Source organism: Equus przewalskii, chromosome 13 (assembly GCF_037783145.1).
Source record: "Equus przewalskii isolate Varuska chromosome 13, EquPr2, whole genome shotgun sequence".
NCBI classification, from domain to species: domain Eukaryota; kingdom Metazoa; phylum Chordata; class Mammalia; order Perissodactyla; family Equidae; genus Equus; species Equus przewalskii.
This window is the reverse complement of record NC_091843.1, coordinates 78,255,817-78,273,581: the sequence shown is the minus strand read 5'-3', so window position 1 is coordinate 78,273,581 and position 17,765 is coordinate 78,255,817. Positions and strand designations below refer to the sequence as shown.

The window sequence follows — 17,765 nt, the reverse complement described above, 5'->3', positions numbered from 1 at the left end:
AAAATGAAAAACAAAGAACAATTAATTACATTTAATTGTTTGTGATGGACTGGCACTTTGTTGTTAGTGCCTCAAGTCAATTCCGACCCCTATGGACCCTGTGTACAGCAGAATGGAGCCCTGCTGGTCATTTTTGCACCATCCTCTTGTCTTCTGGCGCTATATCAGACAATGTGCTGCTGCTATTCATAGAGTTTTCATGGTCAATTTTTTCAGAAGTAGGTGGCCTGGTCCTTTTTCCTAGTCTGTCTTAGTGTGGAAGCTGCAGTGAAACCTGTCCACCTTGGGTGACCCTTCTGGTATTTCAAATTCTGGCAGCGTAGCTTTCAGCATCACCAGCAGCATGCAGCTGCAACAGTATGACAGTCAACAGTTGGGTGGTGTGGTTTCCTGACTGGGAAACAAACCCCTGCCACTGCAGTGAGAGCTCCAAATCTTAACCACTAGACCACCAGGGCTGGCCAGGACCGGCAGCCACCATATGTAAAACACATATAACAGGGGCTGGCCCAGTGGCACAGCGCTTAAGTGTGCACATTCTACTTCGGCGGCCCGGGGTTCACTGGTTCAAATCCCGGGTGTGGACATGGCACTGCTTGGCATGCCATGCTGTGGTAGGTGTCCCACATATAAAATAGAGGAAGACGGGCATGGATGTAAGCTCAGGGCCAGTCTTCCTCAGAAAAAGAGGAGGATTGGCAGATGTTAGCTCAGGGCTAGTCTTCCTCGAAAAAAACCCAACAAAACACCACATGTAACGGTTTAATTAGCTGGAAAAAATAACATTTGCCAAGAATAGGACAGTGGGCTGGTATTCTTATTCTAGCTCAAACAAATTGATTTTCTAAACAATTAGCAAGGACTTAAACACTGAAAGGAGGAAATACAAATAGCCAATAGAGGATATAAAAACATTTAAAAATTCATTCTCAATTGTAAGCGAATAAGACAACAAATTTGAAAAAAATCAATAAATCATAGTATTCCACGCTTGCAAAGGCATGATGAAATGGACACTTATGTACTGCTGGTACAAACACAATATGGTAATTTTTTGGAAAGTTTTTATATACGAGTCAATATGCAAGGCAACTATTATCTTCTAGTAATCTACTGTAAGAAAGAATCTAAAATATATACATAAAGTATACGTAAGGAAGTCCATAACAGCATTATTTATAATAGCAGAAAAGTTGAAGATGAATGGTTAAAAAGATGCGTGTAGGCATATTATGGAATGTCACAATCAGAATTATGTGTCTTAAAAAGAAGGTGTCTGCAATATTATATTCTATTATGTTATATTCAACTAGAAGGCTAGGGATCATGGCTTCTCACTGTAAACCCTTTTGGACATTTTTGAACTTTGTGCCATGTGCATGTAACACATCTAAAAAAGAAACAATTTAAAAATAGAGTATTCAGCTTAAAATTTTTGATACATTTACAAATATTTTTTAATGATGTAAGAAAATACACCAAGTGAAAGGCAAGGAAATTTCCTTATTTCCTATAGTGAGTATAAGTAATTGGAAAATATACTGTGGCTGTTACTAGAAATATTTTAGCATTTTGTACTGTAAGAAATCTGGGAGCAGTTTACATACAAGCAAGAAGGATGGTAAAGAAGCTCATCTAAGGAACGGTTGGAGGAAAATGTGAATGTTTAGCCTGTAGTATATGTGTGAGAGCACGATGGCTGTCTTCAAGTATCTGAAGTGCTGTCATGTGGAAAAGGGACCACACTTCCTCAGGAAAGTCTCGGGATGAAACTAGACCCATTGGCAGGAGCTATAGTAAGCCATTTCAGCTCAATGTCAAAACACTTAACAGAATTGCTTACTTGTTTATAGGCCATTTCAGCTCAATGTCAGGAAACACTGCCTAACGGAACTAGACAAAAAATGAGTGAATTTCCAGTCACTTGAAGGATTCAAGCATAAATTGTGACCTACTTGTTGGACATCATAGAAGAGATTCAAGTATCAGAAGTGTATTTTTTGGTACGATTCCAGCTGTATGAGAAGTTATTTAACCTCCCTGGAACTCAGTTCTCCGCAAAATGGGGAAGTTTGACTAAATTACCTCCACGTTCCTTTTGAGTTTTAAATTATTTTGATTCTGCATTGGTGTAATTACATTTGGCTCTCCTTTCCAATTTACATGATATCAGCCTTTTATCATTTGAAATACATCACACTATACTTGTGAGAATTAATGAAGATGTTTAAAAAAGTATTTATAAAAATACACTATGTAAGCGTAAGATATCGTTATAGTTCAACATTATTTGCCATTAGGAAAATGCAAATTAACACTACCATGAGATACCACTACGAAACTATTCAAACAGCTAACATAAAAAATACTGTTGACAACAAGTGCTGACAAGATGCGGAGCAACTGTATCTCTCACATTTTGCCAGTGCGAACGTAAAATGATACAGTCACTCTAGAAAACAGTTTGGCGATATTTGATAAAGTTAAACATATACTTACCATAAAACCCAGTAACCTAACTACTAGAGAAGTGAAAACTTACATTCATACAAAAATCTGTACATAAATGTTCACATCAACTTTATTTGTGATAGCCGAAAACTAGAAACAGCCCAAATATCCTCCAATGGGTGATTGAATAAACTGTGGTACATCCACATCATGGAATACTACTCAGTAATAAAAAGGAACAAACTTGATACACACAATGACTTGCAAGGATCTCAAGGCCATCATGCTAATTGAAAAGCCAATCTCCAAAGTTTACATATGGTATGATTCCATTTATATAGCATTCTCAAAATGGCAAAATTATAGTGATAGGGATCAGATCAGTGGTGTCAAAGGTTAGGGTTGGGGGGAGGGTGTGACTATAAAGGGGTAGCATGAAGGAGTAACCTTGGGGTGATGGAATAATTCTGTATGCTAATTGTGATCACTACATTAATCTATTACATGTGATAACATTTTATAGAACCATACAGTAAAAAAAAATTATATTTAGCATCAAGGTTCTGGAAAGCAAGGAAATTGTATCTTCATTCACTTTTTGTTTTCACTGACTTTTTTATGTTTAGCTATGAACTGTCTTGTAGTCAATAATACAGAAAGTTTTTCATATGAAACACTTTTCTTATTGAAGAATGCTGTAGAGATAAGGGTGTGAGGTGTACTTACTTGATGGTAATTTTACTCCTTTTCTTTAAAGGAGTAAATGGTCAAATGTGAAAGTAAATTCAGGCAAAGCTCACTTTTATTTATATTTTATTCTTGTTTTTAAATTTTACAATCACATTTTCAAGGAAGCCTCTGGAAAAAGGTTTTTACATAAATTTTCACAGCTCACTCAAATGTGATCTATATTTTACTATTTTTCTTATGACTGAAGAGACTGTCCATGCCTTGCCAGGTTCTACTTTAGCTGCTGATTCTCTCTGTTTGTACTTAACTAAACTTGCTTCCATTCAAATTGCATAATAAACAGAGGAGCTTAAATTTAATTCCTGTCCTAGGATAATATCTATACAGAGAGTTTATCCCAAGAGTGAAATTCTCTTATAAGATGATTCTTATGGATACTAAAATATTAGCCTCTCTCAGACAGTGTAAGACTGTTCTTGTGTTGACATTACCACTGTTCACCAGTATTTTCAATTCTCTTCCCTTTTTTGGATATGTAAAAGGTTACATTTCTTAGTTCGGCAAGTCAGGCAGGGCCATGTGACTAGTTCTACTGCTGGAAAGTGACCAGAGGTGATGTGTTATTTGGAGGCCAAATCATTTAAGAGTGAGTACATGATTCCACATGTTGTCTTTCCTGGCACCAAGAGCCCTGTGGCATCACCTTGAGATGGAGACACCAGAAGAAGCAAGTGATCTGGCATGTTGAGCTGCTATATGAAGAGCTGCTGTGGAGAAACTCCTGGACTCTTAGCAAAGTTGCCTGAGTAAGACATTTTACATGCTAAACCTCTGAGATTTTGGTATCATTTATCACTGCAGCATTATCTAGCCTTTCCTGGCAGATAGAATCTGTATACTAACTTTGACTATATTAAAAGTTTTGTAGTCATTTGTGCTTTCTATACAGCAGATGAATAGCTGTATATAAGTTGTCAGCTTATCCAATAAGAAAATATTTAATATGATAAACATTTCAATTAATAACTTATTCTGTTAGTCTCTATCATCAACTTAAGATCTCAAATTTCTAATCTAAATGAATAATAATGCTTTTAATTATATATTCCTTTATCTCGAATTTATACCTTGTATTAATCGTTACCAACCAATAAAAAAGGATACATTTGTTTATGCAGTCTTTCAATTCACTAAATAAGCATGGATGTTTCTGGTCATGTTTCCTGGGAAGAAGACCCTGAGATAGAGATTTGCATGCAGAAAAATTTGTTAGGGACTTCTTTTGGAATTAACATTTGTGGTGCAATATGGGATTGGGCAGAGAGAGAAATTGGGCTGTGATATAGTTACAACAAAACCTAAGCCAGTCCTACGGGTTGCTCCAAAGCTAGAGGGGCCCTTCAGAGGTGTTCTAAGTTGACACAAGGGGGCTGGGCCTTTGCATACCCATCAGTGACCAGTCATTGGATACAAACTGCCCCCAGGGACTAAATGCGACCTAACGTAATTCCTGGATAGAGCTGACAGCTTGGGGGGCTGTGAGCCAACAGCATTCATAGCAGCTGGACAAACAAGTCCTTCAGTCCTGAAGAGGAATCTGGTGTTGGTGGAATCCATCTCAGTGTTCAATACAACTGATAATCCACTGAATCAATAGATGGACACAGGACATTTTAGGGATCAAACCTTGGTGCCTTTCCTAAGAATACAGATTATAGTGCTTGCTAAATTTCTAAACCCTATTCTGCAAAAGTGGAATGTCTAAAATAGATTAGCTAATCCACATACCTTAAACAACACTAATTTCACCAATGAAAACCCATTGCTAATAGTCATTATGTTAATTAACAAAATTCCAGTGTTGTTCAAGACAAATATGACTAAAGCATTTGTCACAGCTTCCTCTGGATTCTTCCTGTCTGAATCTTGTCTCTAAATATTACCATATCTGCCTTAAGTGAACTTTTCATGCATGTCGTAGTCATATATGGTAGCCAGTCTTCAAATTTTCCCTCAACTACCTTAATACCAATGATCCTTAGTATTCATCTCTTTGTGTAGTTCCCTCCCACATTGAATAGAGATGACTTGTGTAACCAATAAGATATTCTGGAAATGAAGACAGAGGACTGCCAAGGCTAAATCTTAAAAGACATTGCAGACTCCGCCTTGTTCTCTCTTGGATCATCTATTCTGAAGGAAGACAGCCATCATGTTGTGAAGCTGTTCAAGCAACCTTATGGAGAGATCCACATGGGAAGGAACTCAAGTCTCGTTTTAGACAATAGACAATACTAACTTGCCAGCCATATGAGGGAGCCATCTTGGAAGCAGCTCCTCCAGCCCCAGTCAAGTCTTCAGGTAACAACAACAGCACCAGCCAACATCTTGACTCATGAGAGACCCTGAACCAAAACTACCCAGCCAACTTGACCTAGGCCTGATCTACAGAAACTGAGATAATACATATTTATTGTTGTTTTAAGCAGCTAAATTAGGGGTAATTTGTTATGCAGCAATAAATACATCATATGTACATCACAGTATATAAAAAGGACAGGGATCTGGAACTTAATTGAGGTTATAGAAGAGATTGTATCAACTGTTGTATGTATGTTTCCTTGTTAATAACTATTTATTTAAAAAATGTCTGTTTAATGGACAAAGAGATCAGACTACTGGTTACCAGAGGGGAAAGGGGGTTAGTGGGGTGGGCGTAAGGGTTAAAGGGACACATATATATGGTGACGGACAAATTACAACGTACAACTGAAATTTCATAATGTAATAAACTATTATGACTTCAATAAAAAAAGTGTGGTAAACAAATACATATATTTGCTTGAAAAAAAAATGTCTGTTTATATGACAGAATTTGGTCTGAGACTTGCTTTTATTGTAACTTAGTAGCAAGGCTTTGTCAAAGTAACCACCCCCCTCACTTATCTCAAAAATTGGTGGCTACTTTTATCCGTCAAAAAGAACAAAACAGTTATGCATGACCAAATTAGCTTAGATTGTTTTGCGAGACAGTCCTATTGATTTTTCTGCCTACTATAGCTTGATTCTATTCACCTCTCTTTATCACCATCATCCATCCAGTCCAGGCTAACTTCATCTCTCACCTGGACCACTACAACAATCTTCCTCTCATTTATTCATATTCATTGGTCCTATTCCATCCCATTGTCAAAATTAAAGGTAGAGTGATCCTTTAAAAACACAAATCTATTCATGTAATTCTACCACCACACCTGACTCCATTTGATATCTTACAGTGCTTGGAAAAGACCATAAGGCAAAGACATAACTTAGCATGGCCTACCAAAAGCCTGCCAGGTATGGACCTACGAACCTTTTGAGCGAGGTCTTGCACTCATCTCCTTCATGCTATCTGTGATCCCACCACACTGGCCTTCCTTCAATTACTAGTACTCTTACGGTTCCCACTCACCACAGAGGATTTGCATGTAGTCTTTCTTCGGCCTTGAAATATCTTCCTTTTCCTCTTTGTCTAGTTCAAGTCTGCCTATCCTTCATGTCTAGTGCATATGTCAAATCCTCAGCAAAACTTTCCCCAATCTCCCTAATTTACTCCTATAGCATTATACATCCCTCCTCTGTGCACCTATCACATTGAAATATTACATTTGTTTGTGTAATTATTTGATTAATGTTTGTGTTCAGTGCTAAACCTTACATTCTATAAGAGCAAGTACCATATCTGGTTTAACTTATTCATGTATGCCCTGGAGCCTACCACAATGCTGAGAACATAGTGCATATTTGATAAATATTTGATTAAGGTCTAGATAACTGATTAATTAATTGAAAGAACTCAGGTGTCTACGAATGTTGCTTCAAAGCCAGAGTACCTAGGTTCAAATTCTGGCAGTTTTTAACTGTGTAATATTAGGAACAGTTTTACCTCATTGTTCCTTAGATTTATCCTCTGTAAATTGGGAATAATAATTACCTTATAGGGTTTTGCAAGGACTAAATAAATTAATATACGTTAAGGACTTAAAGCCATTCCTGACACAGTAAGTACTATATATGGCAGCTGCAAGAACAATTATTATTAATATATTTGTTCCTTTTGTCATGCTAGTCCCTCAGGCCATGGCCCCGAGTTCCTTGGATAAGTTCATTCTTTTCTTGTACATATCAAATTTCAAGTGTCTATGTAAAAACAAGAAGCTGTGTCAAAGAATGCAGAGTTTATGTCTTTTGACATAATTGAATGCAGAGTTTATGTCTTTTAGGCTTGTCTGGTTTTGACTAAAGTGTAAGGATGCTAATGTTAACCACCATATCATTGGTGTTTATTTGGTAATTTACTATTTATGCAAAAAGACCAAGGAAGCAGAGCTTGTATTAAATGAGAGTCTCAGAGAGTTCTATACCTATCTTTTGCTAGGGCACAGTTTACACACCAAAAAGAATTCAACCCACCATCTCTCTCTGAGTTTTTTGCATTGTTTACTTACTTGTACTTCACATAATGGCAACATATTAACACAATATATAATACTATTGATCTCTTTGGATTATGGACCTTCCATACTCTGAGGTGCTGACTTTAAACTGACTTTGCAGTAAAAGCTGCAGCTTTGTAATTTTTGAACACCGTATGTTATAAACTGTTGAAATGATGTCTCTTCTTATTTGACAGTGGGAACATTCTTCACACTCAGTGCAAGACAGCAGTGGTTGGACCTTGTTTAGCTGCTAATGCTTTCTACAGAAGTTGTGAATGCTGGCATTTTATTATATTCTGGATCTCCACCTACAAACAGGTCCATTGTAAACTGCCATTAATTTGGGCAATAGGTCATCAACCAAAGGGTTGTTATAGATAAGTGTTGCCAGTGATGCATTCTATTCTTTGTTTACTACCAACAATGGAAAACACTTTGTACTTTCCAGAGAAACAGATCACCCAGTTCTTGCAACTTATGTCATTTCAGTCTGGGAGGAAAAAAAAAAAGAGAACTCTTTTCAAGCTTTGCCAGTTCCTCCTGGCTTTTTGAGAAGCAGCTACCTCTGAAAGAAAATAGATCAAAGTTACATGGGACTAAGGATGGATCAGATAGCTATATTTGTAGTATGTTGAAAACAGAACTAGCTTTACTGGAAAAGAAATCATGTGTTAGAGTTATAAGGAGCAGAGAAAAGGTTAGAGGGAAGGTTACTAGCCTGAAAAACCAACCTTCATTTCTCTACCAAGTTTGTCAGACCTTAAAATTCCACCATTAGAAATTCATTTGTATGCATTTTAAAAGATAATTCCTTAAAGCAGTTAACTGTGGAAAAAAGTGAATTCTCTATGAATTCTTTTTCCTGAGAGTGAATTTTGAAAGCACTGAGACCAAGAAGTAACCTAGCTCCTGAAAGCTCCAGTTTGACTACAGGAGTGCTGTGGAGAGAAAAGGTTGGAAGAGCACTAGACTATGTTCAAAGAGAGGCTACAGGGAAAACTCAGGCCATGGAAAATGGTGATTTCAATGTGTGATGACTATGAGGAGAAACAGAAAAAAGAAGTGGATTTTTTTTTTTCATTTGCTGCTCTAGGCATTTACCATAGAACAAAGAAAATACATTACTATATGATGAGATAGAATGAAAGTGACACTCAGACAAAGTAGGAGGGTCATTCCCCTGTCATGCCTAGAATGTGAAACAGCTTCGCTGTCTTAAATATCCTGGTCATTAATTCTTTTCTGACCATATTCCTCCTAAATTAATTCTCTACTTGTATAGTGATTAGTATATTCAGAGCACCTTGAGGGTAATACAAAATTTTAAGTTTTCTGACTTTGAAGCGCTCACCACGTGTCCTTTCTCCTAGTAATTCACTCATCAATGCACATATTGTTTACCTGTTAGATTGAATATGATAGATTGAGGCTCCTTCCATTAATAAGTGAGGAAACACAGGCGCCTTTGTCTTGTAGTTAGGAACCAAGGAATGTACAGAAAGTAATGGTAGGATGAACAGATAAAGGAGGCTGCTGCAGATTTATAGACTTTATTATTATATGCTTGATATTTGCCAGTTGAAGTATAAAGGAAAAACTATGTGTGTGAAAAATCTATCACCTTGTGAGGAACAAAGGAATTTTGTGGCAGGACAACAATTTGTTAGTGGATGGAGGGGAATCAGAAATGATAGGAGCAGAGGGATGGTATCAATTTACATCCCACCAGCAATGTGCAAGAGTAGTAGCATACGATTTTGAAAACTTTAGTGTGTGGTGGTATCTGACAATGGTTTTAATTTGCGTTTCTCTCATAAATAACAATATTGAATCTTTTTTAATATGTTTGCTGACCATTTAGACATCTACATTTTTGGAGTGTCTATTCAAGTCTTTTGCCCATTTTTCAAAACATTGAGTTGTTTGTCCTTCTCTTTTTGATTTATAGTAGTGCTTTAAATGTGTTGTATGTGAGTCCTTTGTCAATAGTTGTTTTACATTTTTCTTCTCTTACTCTGTGGATTTTTCTTTCATTTTCTTAAAGGTGTCTTTTGATGAACGAAAGTTCTTAATTTTAATGAAGTCTATTTTATCAGTCCTTCTTTCATGGTTAGTGCTTTTTGTATTTTAAGAAAATGTTGCCTGCTTTAAGGTCATGAAGATATTCTCCTATGTTTGTTGTTTTACCCTTCACATTAGATCTTTGATCCATTTTGAGTTAATTTAGTGTATAATGTGAGGAAGGCATCAGGATTCATTTTTTCCCATGTAGCTACCCAATTGATCTGGAACCATTTATTGAAAAGATCATCCTTTCCTCCACTGACTTGCACCTTTATCATAAATAACGTAATTGTATATGTTTGATGACTTCCCCTAAATATTCTATTAAACATATTAATTATTTGAGTGAATAATTCAATTAATATTGTACAATTGGTGAACAATTTCTCAATTGGTAAAAACATCAAACACAAAGAAATGAAGAAACTAAGTTCAAAAGGACATATAACATACATGGTGAAGAATAGAAGTAAATGTACCTTCCACCCTGTTCCTCAGTGCTCCATTTCTTTCTCCAGAAGCAAGCCAAGTGTCAGTACCCAGATATGCCAAACATCTCTGCTTAACATTTTGGGGTCCTGAAAAAGAAAGCTCCTTATCCCCAAAGTCTGCTCCCTGATTCTAATGTAGTGAATTCTCTAGGTGATTCTGATATTAACTGTCTCTGTTGTTCTGATACTGAGTGTATCTCAACATAATTTAGAAGTCCATTATCCTTCATTCTTTTAGAAAGCATATAGCTGGATTTTTTAAAAGCCCAATTAGACAAGGGCTTTATTTTATTAGAGGGATTTAACTTATTTGTATTTATTGTGATTATATTTATTCCTGCCATTTTATTTTATACCATTTACTACTTTTTTCTTTCTTGCCTTTTGTGAAATTAATAAGCTTGCTTTCTTTCTTGTTTTAATAGTTTAGAAATTACACATCTTATTTTTATTCTGCTCCTACATATTTACATTTTAACCCCCATTTTATATGTATCTTCTCTTGAAGTCTAGAATTAAGCAGCATCTGTATCATGCCCTTGATCAATTTCACTTCCTTTTCCCCTACTTTCTCCCACAAGTTAAAAGAGGGCAGATCCAATTTTTGTACAGCCTGAAACTTACATAATTTGGGGGATCCTCTTTAAAACAATTTGAAATTCTAAATTTAAAAATTGAGTGCGAAAGTAAATGTTTATTTAGAATGAGAAGGGAAATCAGAAAAAAATTTGTGGATTTTTAAATTTTACAAATCTTAAAAAGAAGTTCCACAAACATAACAGAATATAGAAAAATAACATAATATTTTTATTAATTTCCTGGACACTTCTAAAGTACTTTTTTCCCCTACATTTCCTCTCTTACAATTTTGCATTTTTGATTATTGGAAGACTAACCCACAAACTGTCTTCTAGCTGTGTATATCTCAAAGATGCTCCCACTCCCACCGTCTACATAACCTCCAGTGCTTGGTACCAGGGGAACGCTCGCATTATGACGCAACCCTAGGCTCTGCAGCTTTCCCCCGTGAGTCAGCACGATGGGAAGGAGGATTACTAAGTCCTTTACTACAGGGGGGCACTAGCAAGAAACGGTAACTACTCGCAAATTGACTATGAACCACCTAAATATATTCCCCTAAATCCAAGTGAAATGAGTTCCTTGACTCAACTGCCCCCTGGCCAAATCCCCCAAATATTCATGGCTACCTGGTGCCACCTGTCTTGAGAAGTATCACAGAGGAATTCAGAGAGGAAACAAAGTGGTCAAATGATTAATTTAACAAATAAAATATTTTAAAATTTTCAACTATTCTACATTTTAAGGAAATTTCTTAAAGAGATAGGCATATATATTAATGCATGCATATTTACTTATGTATGCAAAGGATATGACTGTACAGACTAAAACATAATTGAAAACTGTTACTCTGGGGAAAGGCAATGGAGACTAGAGGATGGTAGGTGGAGGGAGAGGGAAGGAGATTTCCCCTTCACTCTCTATACTCTTGTAACTGTTGAGAAGCTTTTATTATTATTATTTTGTTGTTTGTCTCTTTTCTTTACTATGGATGTGTATTACTTATTCAACTTATGAAAGAAAGAAAAAATGTTGTCTTTTAAAATCCAAAAGGAAAACATGAAATATTAAGCCTTGCAGCTAACTCTCCTTATTCCTTTTCTTGCTGTTTATCTATAAACTAGAAATGATGCTGCTATGGTCTGAACGTTTGTGTCTCCCTCAAATTCATATGTTGAAATCCTAACTCCCAAAGATGGTGATATTAGGAGATGGGGCTTTTGGGAGGTGCTTAGGTCATGAGGGTGGAGTCCTCGTGATTGGGATTGGTGCTGCCATAAAAGACCCCACAGAGATCCTTTGCACGTTCCACCATGTGAGGACACAGCAAAAAGGCACCGGCTATGAGCGAGGAAGAGGGGCTTCACTAGAAATTGACCATCCTGGTGCCTTGATCTGGAACTTCCCAGCCCCCAAAATTGTGAGAAATTTCTGTTGTTTATAAGCTACCCAGTCTGTAATATTTTGTTATATCAGCCTGAATGGACTAAGACACATATGTTCTTGCTCTGTTATAGGCTCAAATGTTTAGTTTCTCTTGTCACAAGTTTCTCAGTTTAAAATTATGTTGCCCTGCTTTTAAAATAGCTAGCATTTATTTGGGAAGTGCTCCCTCTTGCTAACTTTCCTAAAAAAAAAGTTTGTATATGTCAGGTGTTATTTCTTCTTTAAATGTTTGATAGGATTCACCAATGAACGTATCTGGGCCTAGAGCTTTCTTTGTGGGAAGGTTTTTCATAAAAAATTCAACTTCTTCAATTGAAGACCTATTTAGATTTTCTGTTTCATTTTTTTGTCACTTGAATAAGTTATATTTTTCAAAGAATTTGTCATCCACGTTGTTAAATTTATTGGCATAAAGATATTCATAATATTCTGTTATTATCCACTTAATGTCTTTGAAATCTGCCCTGATACACCTTCTATTCTTGTCACTGATAACTTGTTTTGCTGTATTATTTTATCTTGCTCAGTTTAGCTGGGAGTTTATCACTTTCGTTATTCCTTTCAATGAGTTGCTGTTGTTTGTTTTTTTCTTTTGCTTTGTTAATTTTATTTGTTTTCCACTTTATTGTTCTCTGCTCTTATTTTCATTATTCCCTTTTTCCACTTGTTTTGAGTTTACTTTGCTTTTCTTTGTCTAGCTTCTTAACTTGGATACTTAAGTTACTATTCTTATAACTTCTTTTCTAACATGTACATTTGGAACTGTAATTTTTCCTCCAAGCACTGTTTTAGCTACATCCCATAAATTCTGATATGTTGTATTTTCATTATCATTCAACTTGAAATATTTTCTAATTTCCATTACGATTTCTTTTTTGACCCACTGGGTTAATTAAACATGCAATATTAATTTGAAATATTTGAGTTTGGGGGAAAATACTATTATTGATTTTTAATTTAATTTCATTGTGATAAGAGAATATAATTTGCAAGATTCAGTCTTTTAAAATTTATGAAGACTTTTTTGTTTTGTTTTGTTTTGTTTTTTTGAGGAAGATTAGCCCTGAGACAACATCTCCCATCAATCCTCCTCTTTTTGCTAAAGAAAACTGGCCCTGAGCTAACATCTCTGCCCATCTTCCTCTATTTATATGTGGGACGCCTGCCACAGCATGGCTTGATAAGCGGTACATAGGTCACAGGTCCACACCTGGGATCTGAACTTGCAAACCCCAGGCCGCTGAAGAGAAGTGCACTAGCTTAACTGCTACGCCTCTGGGCTGGCCCCTATTAAGACTTGTTTTACAGCTCAGCTTATGATCTATTTTGGTGAGCATACCATGTGTACATGAAAGGAACGGATATTCTTGAAGTTGTCATGTGTAGTGTTCTATAATGTCAATTAGGTCAAGGTGATTGGTAGTGTTAAGATCTATATCTTTACTCAGTTTTTTCTAGGTGATCCATCAATTGCTGGGAGAGGGGTGTTAAATCTTCTACTGTGATTGTGGATTTGTCAATTTCTTCATTTAATTGTCAATTTTTACTTGTGTTTTGAAGGGTTTTTATTATTGTTATGTCTTCTTAATAAATTGATTCTCTTATTATTATGAATTATCCCTCTCTTTGTTAATTTCCTTTGTGTTGAGGTCTATTTCATCTGACATTAATATAGCCACCTTAGCCTTCTTTGACTATTGTTTGTATGATTTATGTAATGTTCCATCTTTTAACTTTCAACCTCTCTATGTCTTTAATTAAAGTAAATCTCTTTTAGATGGCCTATAGTTGGGTCTTGCTTTTTTATCCATTCTGAAAATTTCTGCCATTTGTTGGAGTTTTTAACCAATTTATATTTAATGTAACTATTATTTTGGTTCTATTTAATTTTACCACTTTACTATTTGTTTTCATTTCTCCCCTCAGGTTTTTGTTCCTCTGTATCTACTTATCCATAATTTTTAGGCTAACTGAATATAGTTCTATAAGCCAGTAAGACTGCAGGTTTCCGTCCAATTTTTAGTCACCCAGCAAGGCACTAGCTGGCCAAAAAAGCAGGAAACTCATTAACTTTATCAATTTTTCCATTCTCCTCTAGTTTTTGATTGATTTTGGTCATATTGTCATGCCTTCAGATACAGGCGTACCTCAGAGATATTGCGGGTTTCATTCCAGACCACTGCAATACAGACAATATCGCAATAAAGTGAGTCACACGAACTTTTTGGTTTCCTAGTGCATATAAAAGTTATGTTTGCACTATACTGTGGTCTATTAAGGGTGCAAATAGCATCATGTCTAGAAATAATGTACATACCTTAATTAAAAACTACTATATTGCTAAAAAATGCTAACCATTATCTGAGCCTTCAGTGAGTTATAACCTTTTTGCATGGAAGGTGAAAAATGCAGTATATGTGAAGCACAATAAAGTGAAGACCAATATAATAAGGTATGCCTGTAGTTGTTTTTGATATTTTGTCCACATTTTATCAATGTTATCTGTGGAACAGTTTGCTGTATAGGAGCTATTCTCCCTTTGCCAGAGGTGGAACCTAATTTTAAAGCTCATAACCATTCTGTTACATGCTCCTCACTTATGCATTGTCTGATAAATCTAGGTGTTTAAGTGACTCCATCAGTTTGCAGCTATGGCTTTCTGAAATAATTCACTAGTAGATCTGTATTTCTTTGATGTATCACTTCTAGCTCTGAAATCTACTATTGGTAGAATCATAAAGAGAATTTTGGTAGATGGTTTTTTATGTGAAGTATTTACAATGTTGATAAGAAAATGAATAAACAGTATTTTAAGTGTTTACCTTTGGGTCATGGAATTATAAGGTGATTTGTTTTCTCCTTCATGCTTTTTAGAATTTTCCAAATTTCTATAATTGACATGCTTTATAATTGGAATGAAGGATACTAATTCTTTTTGAATAAAAGGAATGAAAGGATAGTAACGCCTGCTGAACACCTATCATGAGCTGGGTAGTAAACTAGGCACGGTCTCATTTTAAACTTTTATGTTTTTTTTTTTTTTAAAGAAGAAAATATCTTTTAAAATTAGCTGTTAACAGTGCAGTTTAAAAGAATATTGGTTTTCTATTCTAGTGATGTCCCTAGGTGTATTTTTCAATGGGAGTCTTTCTGTGTCCTTCTCAGGTTAACATTAGTAGATGAGTTCTAGACACACATCAATATCTGGGATGCAGCAATAGTTGAGAAAAACTGATGCCCCTATAATATACCTAGGCATTAGATTTGACCTCTGGCACTCTTGGAAAGGACAATTTCCCTATTGTCTTCCTGACATTCTCGAAGAACCTAAACGATGTAGGATCTTGTCCTTTCTTCTAAGGAGCAATAAAAGTTTCTTTAATTCAGGAGTAAGAACACCTTCCATTCAGCCTCATTCAATTTACTGGTTTAATTTTTCTTCTCACTCTTTCAGAGTGCTTGGGTAAGAAGAGTATATTTGACAGTAGAGGAAGGCTGAGCCAAGTATAGCCTACTGCATTCACAGAATCTGAGGCCCAGCAAATTCTTCAGCCCTCATTTCCTGAGGACTAAAAGCAGCTTCTGTGTTCTTACCCGAGGGCTCACCCTGAGTGCTTTCTAGGTAAAAGTGCCTTGGCTTCCTTCTCCTAATCAGGGAAAAGGTGATTGGATTGAGTCATGTTTCTCCTGAAGTATTTTGGCCCCTTATCTGAACCAGTCATTACATCTTGAGGCGGTTGTAACTAGGACTGCCGTAATGATCTGACAAAAGACCTATTCCTTCAACGTTACCAGTCATTAACTCTCCACGACAAGATGTGACATGCCACAGCCCTCAGACAGTTCATCCAGTAGGAGTCTCTTCTTGACAAATATAATCCCTTTTCACCTTTGTTCAAGACAATTTTATTTCTTTCACAGTGTCAAACTACCAGTTTTTCCAAGTCAGCACTCCCTAGTGGGACCAAGGGGACTTTTTTCCACTTCAAAGGGAGGTACTACTATCTTTTCACTTATGATTGTGTCTTACTCTAATTGGTCTTTCTTAGAATAGTAATTTTAAGTAGAAGTATATTTAAAATAGCAAAGCTTGATACTAATACCTATAAATCTTTTCTTCGCCATTTTTGCTGCAAATTTTACAGTGTGAGGTATAAAAGCTTGTTTTAATAATATGCACTACTTCATGTTCAGTGTGCACAATACTTATCCTACACATGCGATGTCAGAATAAATCTAGCATTTGAGATATTTGCCTGAAAGTAAAAGAGAAGCAGGACACCTGGCGTCTATTCTTAACTATTTCAGTCACTTTGCCTACCTAGGAAATTATAAAATAAATTCTCTTGTAAAAATGGGATCATTGGTTCAAAATATATCTATCCTTTTCCCTCCAATGGTTAAACCTATATAAAACTATAAAATTGATGCCAAAATTGAGAAAAAGCACTACTCTCTGAAGACTAATTCCGCCTGGAGAGTTTTATAAGCTAGAATCCAGGTACAACCATCCACAACCTAGTGCAAGTTTCTATACAGGAGTAGAATGTGACACGATTCTTTTTCAATTGACTTAAAATCCAACTAGGGAAACAATACAGGTGTGCACAGGAAAATGAAGCTGATAGACTCAGGGGAAAGAGACATGACAGAGAATATAAGGGCCTTCTAGCAGTCTGAGGTGACCACCTGAAGGATGGTCAAGGCAAGGCATTCCAAATCAAGTTCAACAACTGGCTGAATGGAGTCAAGGAAAGTGGACTCTGCAATTGCCAGATAATATCTGTTAAACAAATATTTATGTAACCTCAAATAACTGCAAATACAAAGGAGAACTTGATTGGATTATAGTTTGTGAAGAAACTATTGGGCCCAGGCACTGTGCTTTCTCACAATTTTCCATGCTTCCAGACCCTCTGCACCACTCTCCCTTCTGGCCACTTCCCCCAATCTGGGTAATCAATGTAAAGGCAATGCCAGTTTTTATGTTTAACTGTGATTGGTACAGCTGATTCATATAATAAACTGAAAAGAACCATTCAAAGAAAAAGAAAAACTTATACTATAATTGAAGACACATAACATTCACTCAATCTATAATATAGTTTCTAAAATATTTATATATACTTATATGACACATATAAATATAGATATAATATGCATAAATATAGTGACTAGGCAATCATCAGAAAGTATTTAAGGTAAATTGTATACACTATCAAAATCTGTCATATATCGTATTTCTATTTAATGCATCCAAATGGCCTAATGATTACTGAATGGAGGCAAGCTGATAAGCAGCAAGCTGTGTCTAGAAAATTGGTCACTAAGACTCTCTTAGAAATCTTCTAGGAATAGAAGTAAACAGAAAAGAAGTAAGTCTAATTGTTTGCATAGCTATAGTTAGCATTAAATTAAATGTACCACATGGTTTTTAAACTTTTGATTTAAAATTTCTTGGCTTTTATTGTGAAGAATGCCTTCTCTAAAGCATTCTTAAAATAAAACAGAATACTTAATAGCATAAACAACTGTGATAGAGCTCTGTATTTTATTTGTCTGG

At 35.8% G+C, this 17,765-nt stretch overlaps 1 long non-coding RNA gene across 2 annotated transcripts in view; it reads left to right on the top strand.

The window, feature by feature from the left end:
* LOC103546864 (uncharacterized) overlaps positions 1-17,765 on the top strand; it is a 52,572-nt gene that overhangs the window by 18,678 nt on the left and 16,129 nt on the right. The window contains exons 3-4 of one of the 2 annotated variants that reach the window (XR_011525292.1): positions 3,829-3,947; positions 5,203-5,963. This is a non-coding gene — a long non-coding RNA (uncharacterized lncRNA). Of the gene's footprint in view, positions 1-3,828; positions 3,948-5,202; positions 5,964-17,765 lie in introns of those variants that run through there. The other variant, XR_011525290.1, reaches the window with a different exon arrangement.